Below are 14,332 nucleotides of genomic sequence, written 5' to 3' on the forward strand. Positions count from 1 at the left end.
GGAGCATCTTTTGTGCTATTGTTGGTATGATCTGCAGCAGTATATTGATAATGTTAATTATTCAATGACTTTAGCTAACATTTACATTCTTACTTCCAGGTAAACCTGTCACGCAGATGCCCTACCCCTTGGTATGCTTAGTTTGTACCGAAACAATCCACCTGGAGCATTATTTTTCAATTGGCAGTGGCATTACTATCACAACACACCACACACTGCATGTCTAAGGTGCGTGTACAATGCATCAAACCTATTCTCAGGTACAGGCGAGCTGGTATGCAATTACAACCTGAAACAACTCACACAGAGATCGTAAAGTCATGCCTTTTCCTCTGCGCCTCGGGTTTCATGTTGTTATCCTCACATGCAGCTCATTTCGCCTGTGCTGTGTAGCATGAGCGAAAGCACATATTGTTTTTGATCACATGACACGGGACATAAATACAGTGAAACTTTCCTAAGTTGGACACCCGCGGTGCAGCCGAAGCGTGTCCTACTTATAGAGGTGTCCGAGTTACAGAATATGAGAGAAACAAAAAATGGAAAAGATCACAGCTGTGTTGCCATAAATGTACCCCTCCTTTAATTTATGTTCCTTAGTGGTAACTGGTGGTGGTGCCTGGTAGTGGCACCTGGTGGTAGTGGTACCTCTACTCACTCTTCACTGAGAATTATTACTGATTTTGGTAAATTCAATTCCGTTCAGATTCCAGTCAATGGCATTACCTCTGGAGCTTTTCGAGCAGCGAGAACTTTTCTCTGAAGTCTCAGCCCGCTTTTCATTGCTTTTGTGCAGTGCGCGTTCAAAGGCTCTAGACAGACCTAAGACAAGTGCTCACACAAAGAATTACAATGTAGACTGACAGCACTTGTTTTTGGACACCAAAAAATAAAACAACAAAATGCTGAAACTAGTATAGGGGAAAAAAGAGGCAAAAGTCAAGGCCACTGGCTCATTTTGGATCGTTTTGGTGCAAAGATGGGCCGAGATTGAGGTAATTTGGCCAGGGTTTTGTCCGACTTAGCAGGGAAAACCCTGTCCTACTTCCGGGAAAGGGAGGTGTCCAACAGAGAATTTCGTCCCCATGTAGTTTCAATGGGAGCCTGCCTGTGCAATGAAATCATAGGGAGTTGTCCGAGGTAGGGAGGTGTCCGACTTTGGAGGTTTTAAAGTACTGTACAGCATTCTACATCATGTAATCTAACCGTTGTTCACGTTTGGATATTTTAATCATGGAATTTACCCTGCATGCACCATACCATGTCCAAACACGAACAACTGCTAGACAGCAGCATGTACTCTTTCCGCATGGCACTTACGGCTTGCGTCCTGTGATCGGAAACAATGGTATCTTTTTCTGCTACAACCGGTAAACTACAGTAAAGATTTTGAAATACTGTGTCATATCATAAAGCACTATGGGAAATGACAGTTTCAAAAACTGGAGAAGGCTGTCATTAGAACGGGGGACATGTCCTACATTGAAATTTTTTACAGTTTGTGCTGTACTACGTAATGCACTGCAGGCCCACCACAGTATGATAACGCTCCGAATACTGATTTGCTCAAAAAACGAACTTGTGCGTTTCTTGTACTAACTTCCCCTTATGCAAAGTAGTAGAAAAATGTTTTCAGCCAATGGGGAGGGAGAGGACATCATTCTGGAGTCTCGTTGACCTACAATGTGTCGTGTGTGAAGGTCATTTGAAAGAGCGTAGGTGGTACAAGACTGTGTTCCCACATTCTTGGCAGTGTTGACTGATAACCATAATAAAGTAGAGGGTACAATTGTTGCATCATATATTTGTGTCATGGCAAAGTATGTAGAGATACATCTGTCTCAACATGCAGGTGCCGAAACTGCTTTTTGTGCATAAAATATGGCAAATAATTGTCTTCAACATCACTAATCATGTGCCGGCCTCCATGACATGTCTGTGACATTCCAAAGTAATTAACATGTCCCATAGATGTGTGCAATGCTGAAGATGACTGTGTACCTTCTATGGATTCTTGTTCAAGAAAAGTACTGTGTGATTTGCTAACAGCGCCTGGCTGCATGTACCTTCACAATTCTACATAAAAATATGTAAAGTTTGCGGGAGGAAACATCATGAAGGTCCATAGCGAAAAACCCTGAGACGAATCGTAGGAAGGGACACACATAATGTCTCAACATAGTGTGTGTATGTCCCTTCTTGTATCTCCTCTTCAGCTTTCGCCATCATGGACACTATCACCAGCTCGCTTACTGTGGAACCGTTCTTTCGACGATAAAGGTCACTTTCATGAACTGGATGGCAGCTAACGTGAGAATAATGGAAGGAGCTCAATATGATCCTTAGGCTGTGCGTGGTCATTGCTTTCATACAAATCGTGACTTAAAATTTCAGGACAGTGCCTGCAGTGGTAGTATTCTTGTGTTCTCACCCTTGACGCCATTGTGTGTCATCGGTCACCTGTAATCTGCTAACATGTACATAGCTAAAACAAAGTATATTTGTATTTCTTTGAATACAGTTGGTACAGCACATTGTTTTTTACATGTTCTTTGGAAAATATAAATAAAAAAATATCTACTCTGCAAGCCTCCTGTCAGCTCTACAGAGCAGCTTCTAATTTCACTAGAAGCCACGTGTGAAACCTAGACTAGACTAGTGTTGAAGGTCCATATAGGTCATAGATAGATACTATTATTATTATATCATAGGTCAGGCTTAGGTCCTGGTTGGTAGCAACGCAATTGTACCTCATTAAAAAATTAGTGCAGGAGGTGACCAACATAACTAAATACACCAACTGACTCTAACAAATTTTGTGGTGTTACACTTTTGAACCAACATTAATACGCTGCAGTGGTCTTTTCTCCTTTGTTCCTTTTAACCTAGAAATATTAGGTCTTCGGCATCGCCAGCCTTAGTTGCTGAGCATGTAGTTATTTACGTTGAGCGCTGCAGTTTCATATTTGTTTCTCTGGACAAGCAAGCCCGTCCTTCCCCATTTTGATAAGGGTCTTTCAGCTTTGACTGGGCATTTGTGGACAACGAAAACATTTGGACTCTTGTGTGTTTTGCTACGAAGTGCACCGTGCAAGGCAGAGGACACTATCAACCATTTCCACCAAGGTTATTAAATTTGTGATAAAGTACATATACCTTTTCTCACTGACTAATTTGGTGACAAAGTTACTTGAGTGGCAGTTGTGCAATTTTAAGCACATGTTACAAAAAATTAGGGTATGGGATGTGCTGCCTGGTTGAACATGTGGAGTACCCAATATAATAATTGGGGGTTTACATCGCGAGACAACTGAGTGCGGAATGCACAGCACAGTGTAATGTTCCTTATTCTGGCAATGTTAGCATGGTACAAGAAGTGGGAAATGTTGCACTACCCTTAATAACATCTGTTGTGCCCAACAAACAAGATACACATGCCCTGATCTGAAGACACTATGCCTAACTCAAAAGCAATATGAGATCGACCCGTACGTGTTTATTTGCGAAACTATTATGAATGAAATATGGCCTGTGTGGTATAGAACAATGCGCACACTCAAATAAACATGCAAAAACTACGTATAGGGTTCTCGATCTACATGCCGCGATGCGCTCTACGAGACAAACAACACACTACAAAACTACATCCAACACTCTTTGTGTGGGGCGAATCTAATGAGGACTTTCATATAACCGACGAATGGTTCAACGAATGCAGATCAAGTGGTGACGATACATTCCTACGTCGTTCAATGCGGTCGCGCTATGTTTCTGCACAATATATGTATCTCGTGTAACAAGCATGGCAATCGGACTATGTGCATGGGCAGAAGTACGGTCTTCTTTCTTTGAAGACCAGTCCTCTGCAGGTATATGCTCAAACAACCACCAAGTCACACGTTGTTGCTCAATCGCTCCCATTCCTGCACTTGTAGTAAAATCAGCAAATGGGTCGACGTGAATGGCAGCTGAACGGTTGAACTGCGAAGTTCTCGAGCACATAATCACAATTTCACGCCGAAAATGTTGTTGAGTTGAGTTCACGGCTGTTGTTTCCATCGTGCAATATTTCTCGGGATTACCTTGGACGAAACGCTAATCGTAGCCGGCGGCCATAACTGGATTTCCTCTCAAACAGGAGAAGACGCCAGGGAAGTCAGAGAAAGCCTCAGCTTTCATCCAATCAAACGCACGATTCTCTATCTACGTAGATGGAGCAGGTTTATCCCATCTACGTCACAAAAATGACTGCCCCCATGGCTTGTTTTGGTTTCTTTAATTAATTAATTTTCGTAATAGGAAGACAAAATTGAGAAACGAATGTGCGTTTCGGGGGCAGTTGGATGTGCTCGTTCTGAATATCACAACCGTTTTAACACATCGGGAAATCGGCGTAGCTGACTTTTAATGAAAAGGCACACCGACATACACAACAGTTGAAAAAAACTTAAAGTGATGTTTCAGATCCCACACAAGATCCATGATCAGAAACAAATAAATTTCTAATGGTCTCCATTTCGAAATACCCCGCCCATTGCCTCAAGGCTATGTCCCCTTGATCCTTAAGTAGGGTTGGGTAGATGCTGGCACGTTGTTTCTGATCATGAATCATGTGTGTCATCTGAAACATGACTTTAAATTATTTTAAACTGTTGTGCCGGTTGCCTTTTCATTAAATAAACATGACTGTACCCAGCATTTCAATCACTTTCAGCACAAAACGAGGCTCATAAGTTATGCTACTACATGTTGGTAACTGCAACGATGGACAGCCTTCTGGCCTACACTGCTCACCCTCGATATATGTCCAACGTCTTTAAAATGCTACTTTCTTCATACAATCATATTCATACTGCAATGTAGCTAACTTCGCATAACTGTGAAAACACTGCTTTACAAAATGCACTGCTCTACAAATAGTCGGACGCATGGTTCTCACCTTGTCTCCTACTGTGGCTATTGGCAAAGTGGGAAGCTGTACGGGTGCTCCTCTGCCAGGCTTAGCAGATGCTGCGTTCAGGGATGCTGATCCAGAGTTTGAAACCTGCTAAAAGAGAGGCTGCATATGGCATCATGATTTTCCTAAAAAATCTATGGACGGAAGCATAACTGAATTTAGCCGTTAGAAAATTTGTGCCGCAATGACACTGCAACCAGGGCGGAGCTGTAACGGAAAGGAAACAAGCAGTTTCATACACTGACATAATTAAAAGCATACTGTAAAAAAGTTAAATGCAGCCAGCAATGTCTTATTTGCTCCACATCAGGTAATAATGCGATGCAAGCGTGCAGCTTGCTGAGTCTAACACATAGTTCTTGCCCTGTCTCCTACTGCGGCACTTGGTAAAGTGAGAAGCTGTACGGGTGCTTCTATGCTAGGCTTACCAGATGCTGTGCTCAGGGATGCTGATCCACAGTTTGAAGCCTGTTTTATAAAAAGCCCACTTTTAGCTCAAAAGGTGTGCATATACAAAAAATGAAAGGTTACAAAATCGTGTAACAAAAGAACATTCTGAGCTATAGTGCTGGTGCAATTAAGAATGAAATTTTGCTTTCAGAGTGCTAGTATTCGAAATTGTTCTGCTTACCATGCTGGTTTCTATGCATGCAGCATTTGCATTTTAATGCCCATAAAAGGAATTTATCACAATGCATTACTGTTTATATGCACTGCACAAGCTACATTGATTCCGTTTTTGCAACTGCATATCCATGAGCACACCTGTAACCACCACATTATTTACTCAAATTCAGCAGTCAAAATTGAAACTTCCTCTGGAAGACTCAAAAGAGAAGAGCTGGTAAAAAAGCAGCTGAATATGACATCATGATTTTTCAAGAAGATCTATGAACATCAGCATAACTCAATTTGGCCATTAGAAAATTTGTGCCAAAATGACACTGCAACCAGGGCAGAGGTGTAAAGGAAACCCAGGCAAAAATCTGGAGTGGGACCACTTCAAAGTGGTTTATTGGACAGGTCCCACTTTGAGTGTGGGACCACTTAGTGATTGGGACCAGTTGAAAGTGGAACCAGCTTCACGATGGTCCCACTTGAAGTGGAACCAGTGGAATTGATCCAGTGGTCCCCTCTGCTAAGTGGTCCGGGATCCGGCCACTTACCAGCTGGGACCACTGAATGCATGACCGAAAATAATGCGTAGAAATGCACATATTGCTCAAGTAATTACCGTTTATTCTGCTAAAAGAAAAGCATACACTGAGCAGAAAGAAATAATCAATACATCTCTACATTTACATACCACGTAGTATAAGTCTGATCACTGACTGTGTCTAGACAAAGCATATGCCTGACTGTGCGATGCACTCACGGACCACAGGGAGCTTTCGTTCGTTGGCCACCTCACATCTTGTATTTTCTTAGAGAAGATGATACGACACTCCTGTTTTCCATGCAGGTCGCGACATACACCCCATTCCTCTTCACCGTACGTTCGGAATCTTCTTCTCCTGTTTCTCTTCAAGTTCCTCCGAAGTTTCTAAAATGAAACATCTAATTAATAGTAATCAAAACATCACGGTCATCACTCATACCTGCAAACATTCTCGACGTGCAGTCCGATTGGCGTTTCATAGTGCGTTCTTGCCTCTACGCCGTTTACGTCTTCTTGGCGTCAGAACTCTTCCGGGAAATCGACAATGTGTTGCACAGGAACCATTGTCATCGCATTGTCTTACAAAGCGCACTGAAACACACGTAAATACTGCAGAGGAGATACACCATCACCATCCTTGCGACGGCTACTGAAGACAAAACCAACCAACGCGTCGAAGTTCTAACGTTCTAACTTCCAACTGCCACCTGCCACTGCTGCCAGTGGAGTGCAGCTGTAGCTTCCACAGTTTCGCCACGAAAACCACCGCCCCCCTTGACCACGTGATCATCCGTAACGAATCACGACAAAATAGCCGGAAAACGGCGCCAAAGAGCGCGCGCTGGCTGATCGAACTGCGCATGTGCGCTGCGTGCCCTCTCCACACCCTCTCACTCATCTTCTCTCCCCCCCCCACCCCGCCCCTGTTCCGAGCGCTTCGCCAGGTCATCTGCTAATATTATCGGGAAGCAGAAAATGAAAATCCAGAAGACGAAGGAATTCACATGTACACATTTATTGACACGGTAAACATATACACAAGAAACAACATTTGAATGCAAGTAAATCTACACGATTATTACAGAATACTGCAGAATAAACAGAGAATAAATAGCGCCGAGCAACAGAAAACGTGACTATCATATTATACAATCCTTAAGGGAACCTATTCGGTTTGAAGAAGGTAGATATTATTATACATATCTATAGCACGTGATGAGTCGCAGAAGCCATCCGCTTCATCCCAGCACAACTGTCGAATTTTCTGGTGACAGGGGCCAATGCTCGCGGATCGCAGGGCCACGAACAGCTGTCGGTGCCTGAATGAAAAAAAAAGGAACCTGTTAACGATATGGTAAACCGGAGCACATGCAATGTTAATTGCCTGAATACGCTCTGTAAGACATGCCAGCGTTACGCGTCTAATGTCGACTAATGCCAAAATTGGAGGAGCCCTGCGTACGCGATGCACGCTGTTTTCCTTTCATGCACACCAGTGTTTTAAACATCAGACACATTCAAACAGCGGAACAAAACGCAAGAAGCAACGCCACGCAGAATCATCAACCTGATCATGACTGATAACCGGCAGAAAGTGATGTAATACGGGGCAAGGTGCACACAGTTAGGCGACAGTATTAAACGTCTGATCACTGGCATGCATCATACGTTTGTCTGCTTACCTTTCATTCAGGCGTTCATCCATGGCTCGAAGATCTTCGAAATCCACGAAACGAAATCGCCGCCTGCTCACATACGCAGACGCGAGCTACACAACGGTCAGACGGGTCGGCGCCTCGGAGAAACGAACGCGGGCGAATCCACCGGTTAAATGAGCCTCGGCCAATCATGATCGAGAAGGGTCACGTGGGAGGCCGGAGCCAATGGAAAGTAAATAGCCGGAATTTGGCGGGAAATGGTGGCAGCGACACTATTTTCGCGGCGGCGAAACCGGCTTACTGTGCCTCCTCTGCTGCTGCCACTCTCGCTCGCTCGCCTCTCGCCCTCTCCTCTCCCTCTCGGCTCTCGCCGTTTGAAGTTTAAATTGCCGTGGCGTCTTCACATTGCATCAGCCTCTGCAATTACATTTTCTTTTTTTTTTTTTGTTGTTGTTGTCTTTCTTCTAGTATTTAGCTTAATTTTTGTTGTTGTTGAGATGTATTTTTTTACATTTCTCTGGTACTTAATATATTATGATATTCACCTCAGATAAGAATGTGCACGAATTGAAGTTACAGCATTCGCAGACGCGCGCACCTGGATAAAAAGAGACCATGCCTGTGCTAAAATAGATCAGAGTAATAGAACAAACAAAATATGGCAAGTGTGAACAAGATAAAATCTCAAAGGGGGAAGCTGGGAAGCTGCCCAACTTGGAGTCTCAGCGACCATTCTGGGAACAAAATGGTACCTGTGAGGCTCCAGCTGGAACTTCTGGAACCATCTGAGACCAGAGTGGTACCACTGATGTCACCAAAGTGGAACCAGCCACCCCACTTGGGAATCCAGCTGGGACCATCCACATTCAACTGGAACCATTCCGGGACCATCAAACATCCAACTGGAACCATTCTGGGACCAGTCCAGATTTTCGCCTGGGAAGGGAACAGAAGCAGAGTTTCATGCTCTGACATAATTAACAGCATATTGTAAAAACCAGTTAAATGCCGCCAGCAATGTCTTATTTGCTATACATCAGTTAATGAGCAATACAAGGGTGCAGCTAGCTGCACCCAGCATGCAATGTTTACTGCACTGCAGTTTATATTGCGCCACGTGTGTTCATGGTGTGGTTATCTAGACTTCGTATGTGCAATGGACATACTACGTGCTCCGATATCAGTGCCGTGGGCAAAAACTAGGTGATTGGAAGCCACAAGCAGAGGCACGTTTCTAAATTTCTTGCAAAACATTCCATTATTTACTCACACGATTGCTTGTGTTTACGTTATTTTCTTTCTTCATTAGGACCGATTGCAAAGCAGTAACTGAATTTCACTTACTTCGACATCCAAGAGCGACGCACCTATAACACTTGTCAAAAAATGGTCCGCATGCTTTTACTTGCAATAATGTCTATCGTTTACGCAAAATGAAGTCTGGAAGAAAATGATAACATGAAATACGAATTCAAACTAATAGTCCTTCCCCAGGCTTGGAACTTTTTTTACATGACTTGAGAATCATAGCTTACATATGAAAGTGTAAGGCACTGCAACAGAGACATTCCAAGGAGAAAGACAGTGCAGTGGGAGTACTTGGAAATTGAGGTTTATCTGTTAGATCATGCACCACATGCACCTACTCCAAAAGGAAGAAGTAAGAACAGTGAAGTAACTAGCATGAGAATCTATGCAGTGCAAAAAAAAAAAAACTTCCTGATTTTGCTACCTCTGCATTGATTTCACTTATCTCCCGTCTGCCTTCAACTTGGCTCTGAGATGCAGCGGTGAGAGTACTTGTCCCTGAAACGAGTAACATAGAAATTTCAGAACCAAATTGACGCTGTCTTGTAGCAGTAGCTAACAGCAGCGTATTTCTATCAATCGTAAAGATGCTGTCACACTGACAAGACTCAGTGCAAAATTTGTCTGCAGACATCTTAGAGGGACTATGAAATGATTTTTTCTCGTTTTCATCAAAAATAAAACCTTTTTCCGAGTCTAGAACCAAAATTTTACCTTCGTCATGCGAGGAGTATCCTCGGGAGCGAATTTAAACGGAGCGGCGAAGGGAGGACAGCTGGCGCCGCGCCGAGGCGAGCTGCCGAGCGGAGACACAGCGAGCAACTTAACGGGATCACGGCTGGCTCTGCTACACGTTATCGTGACGTGTCGTGGTACCGCCAGGAGCATGCGGCGTAGGATCCCGCGTATGCGTTCATCAGGAGTGGAAATCTCCATGACGGCAGCTTCCGTGCGATGGTCGCAGTCTATCGCAGTGGCATAGTCGCATCCTGTGGTTTTCGTCGACATGCCGAGACGATGTTGGATTGTTGGTTGCCCTAATTTACGTCAATATTCGCCTGGCATCCAATGCCATACGGTTCCCACTGACGAGACGGACAGCTTTTGATGCCACGAAGCAATCGGACCGCCGGAGATGAAAGACGATGTGGTGCCATGATCTTTAGAAACCATACTTCAACAGAATATTTATGTAATATGTTAAACACACCTATTCGTTCTGTTCTCTTCAGTCACATGCTTTCATGTTTACAGCTGACTTCCTCAGCAGAGCCTCAAACCCCTTAGGTGAGACAGCATGATCATTGCAACCCACTATTCAGAGCAGACAAATGGTGAGCACCCTCTTTCCAGATTCCTCTTTGATGCAGTGTTTTGCCTACCATTCGGGCTCTGTATATTTTTCACAAGATTTTTTTTTTTGACGTTCTTTGTTATTTTATTTACAGTTTGATTTATCATGTGCACAAATATGATATTGAGGCGGATATTTTCTTGCTTATTTTTACTTGACTTACTAAACTTACTTCTTATCTTATAATCATTGCTCAGTTGGATTACATCATTTTGCATTAACCGGAACTGGAGTTGTATACTGTGTTATTTTCTTCTCTCAAACCACGGCAGCCCATGTGTATGGCAGTTGAAGTCTTTCACCAGGGTAACATGCGAGAACAACTCCAGCAAGTGCTCTCCAGGTCACCTCTAAATTAAAGGAACCTACCTTTGATGCACTATGTCCTCATGAGATTTTGTTCCTGCTACAACTCTGCGCTTTGTTTCACATTACCAAAAAATAACCCTACCAGACATTATCATACCAGTGGTGTACTGCTGTGTTCAACCAGTTCAACTTGCTCTGGGCATGCAAGGCTGTGCAGCTACTTCAGCCTTATTTGCTGGTAACACTGGTGCCAATACAGTTGTTAGATCAGCTGTGTGACAGTGTAAAATAGAACATATCCTGTGCTCTATTAAAAATAAAAATTATGCATGTATAGCATATAATGTATATATGTAGATGTTAGGTCTTAGTTATTGTACTATTTGAGCTAAATGTTGACATTTCAGCTGTGTGAGCCTGATGCCCTCGTCCTTGACGAACATACAAGAGTGCCCACACCCTCGGAGGAGCCTGCACAGCTGAGGACTCTGTCCCGGTGGCAAATGGAACAGTTCTTTCACAAAGAATGCAGATTTCCGCCAGAAGACCAACAAGCACTTACTTGAAATAGTACAAATTACTTATCGTTTTTTTAATTGCAAAATTTTGGGCATGCAACGTGACTATTGAGTTTTTTTGCTTCTTTCCAGTACCTCAACTGGTGACTTCAAGGTTATGTAACACAATATTATAAGATGGCAATGAAGCAGGCGAACTGGTGTCGTTAGATTGTGTTCCTCAGTCTTAGGGTTATCGATGTATTATACAGTATTCGAAACCTGGTTGAACAATAAATTTGTTAAACGACTAACAGTTATCAGAAATAAATATGATGTGCAGAATACTCTGCACAATACACTGCAGTTGAGTTTTTGTAGGCATGGTGGTTGGCAATGCTAACTGTTCAGATTTACGACGTGCTCAACATTGAACACAGAATACGTGAGGTGCTCATAAATAAATTCTTACGTGAAACGTATTCTTAGGCAAACAACAGGTCCTTCGACGTAGCGAAATAAGCCATCTGTAGAACAATAAATGCAAAGTAAATCAGAATCGCCTGAAGGCGCGAAGCTGCTTTGAATAATAACTATAATGATGACGAAGAACACGAGTTGAAACAAAGTAAAACAACACATTAGACCACCCAGTCTTTTACGATAATTCGTGCAAAGAAATCGAGCAACAAAGGGGGCATCTTCCAAATATCACAGTCGCACTTCACAACGCACTTGCTTTGTTGTCAGATTGCCAACACGTCAACATAACTGCAACGCCAAGCAACCACCAGACACTTTCCATTGGTGACGGCGATACAACCAATACACGTTGCGGTGAATCGCTAGAGGCCCACGTAACTCGTCAGCAAAACTCTCAAAGCCACGGAGGTGCTTGAGTTCCTTGTTGTGAACGGCCGCAGAGCAGAGGACGATACATTCAATGAAAAAGTACAGCTCACATGTCATACTTGCAAGCTAAGTCCGCGCGAGCGCTCCATCGTCAAAGTCGCACGGAGAGGAGGCCCTGGGCCGTGCCCTGGGATGCGCTCGTGCGGCTCTTCCTACAGCGGGCGCGTCGAAAACGCCTTACAGAGGACCAACCTCACGGCTTCTGGAACTGCGCTACCAGATGTCCCCCTGCTCAGTGCGCAAGAGCACGCCCACTTGACTTGAAGTGTGGATTCCGCGTCTACCATACAGAAAGAATAACCGCCAGCTTAGCTTGAGCACTGTAACGCGTTCTGCAGCTCCCAATTCGCAACGGTCAACTACGGAAATTAAGTCAGAGGCAAAGTCAGAGGCTAGCGGGTAAGTACTGCAGTACTGAACGATAAAAGCAGCAGAAAAACGTTTCCGGTTTATTCGTATGTGTAGTCAAGTGCTCACAGACCGGACGTATGAATAAATTATATTAAAGAATTGTTTTTTGCTAGGCTGCTTATTGAAGGGATCGTTTAAACGTACCCATGGCTTCAGTCCAATCTAAAGTTATAACGAGACTAGCTGCTCAGTCAGTGCAGCTTCACTACATTCGCGCGGTCGGATACGTTCATGCCCTGTCAGAAAGAGTGCGCTATAGAAATACAGTAAAGGTTCCAGAAATAACGGATAAATGTTTTTACTGCCCTAATCATACATTACCAGCTTTATTATACTGTGATGTGAGTGATCTAAACTTCGCTAATCATAATGCCAGCTTTTTATATTCGGGATTTCAGTGATGTATCGAAGTATCGACGATACAGTACCCAGTACCTGTATCGAAAATCAGTTTCGTTTCTGCATCTTGTATCGGTATCGGAAATACAATTTTTGAGGGTATAGAGTATCGACATCGAAGATACTTTTTTGAAGTATCGCGCCCAGCCCTGATATAAATGATGGGAGCATTGCTAACAAAACCACAGAGTTAGAGATAATATTAAGGTTGTATCACCCACATGTCGTGATATTAACGGAGACATGGCTTCACCAGGACATTGACGACAGTGATGTAGTTCCTTTTTCTTGTCGTATTTTCCGAAGGGATCGAGCTACAAAAGGTGGCAGTGTCACTATCATTGTTAAGTCTGACTTCTTTGCCTTTCCCTTGGAGCAAATAGAAGATCATGAACGTATGTGTGTGTGTCTATCGACCTTTGCCGCACATCTGTCATTCTGTATGGTGTATACAGGGCACCGCCAAGCCCCCTTCATTTTTGTCAGAGATTTATGGACATACACTAAAGCACTGTAGAAGACGTAGATTTATTCTTACCGGAGATTTCAATCTTCCCCGTGTTGATTGGACACATTGTACCGCGGTGACCACGGACATGAATACATATATCTGTTTTGATTTTATGGTTACTCATGACCTTTCTCAAATCGTTAAACAACCAACGCGGATTGCTGGAAATTCTTCTTAGTTCTTCAATTCTTCTTTAGTGTTTGTGAGCACCCACTTTACAGAGTACGACGTTAGCATCATTGATGGCATCTCGGACCATAAGATAGTATCTTTCTGATGTTCGTCTAAGAAATTACCTAACAAAAGTTCGGTAGTCATCGTATTTATTGAAGAATTTAGTAGGTGCATGGACGAAAGTGTTTTAGACTATCTAGATACTGTGCATGAGTCATTCAGCGACAATAACGTGGATACTTTATGGGTCAAATTTAAGGAAGCTTGTTAGCATGTTAGGCTTGTTGCCGTTTAGATAACTTCATCCCAAATAAGACAAAGAAAACGAATCGCCTGTCACCTTGGATGAGTCGTGATTTGGTTCATCTAAAGAGGAAGGTAAGACGACATTTAAAGCAGCCTTTTCGTAATGCTCATGGGATAAGTTGGCTCAAAGAGAAATTTCGACAAGGGGTCGCAGTTGCAAAAAATAAATATCTCAGATGCGCGCTCTCAGACTTTCTTAGGAAGGACCCCCAGAAATTCTGGAATTGTATAAGCCGACGTAAGAAACGGGTTGATTCTGTCAAAACTAATGCCACCATCGTTACGAAGCAAAAGAGGTTGCGAATTGCTTTAGTGGCTACTTTCCGAGCGTCTTCTCTCCTTCACAACCGCGCACATGTTCCGTGGTCTTTCCTGTT

This window comes from Ornithodoros turicata, unplaced genomic scaffold (genome assembly GCF_037126465.1).
Source record: "Ornithodoros turicata isolate Travis unplaced genomic scaffold, ASM3712646v1 Chromosome16, whole genome shotgun sequence".
Classification (NCBI taxonomy): domain Eukaryota; kingdom Metazoa; phylum Arthropoda; class Arachnida; order Ixodida; family Argasidae; genus Ornithodoros; species Ornithodoros turicata.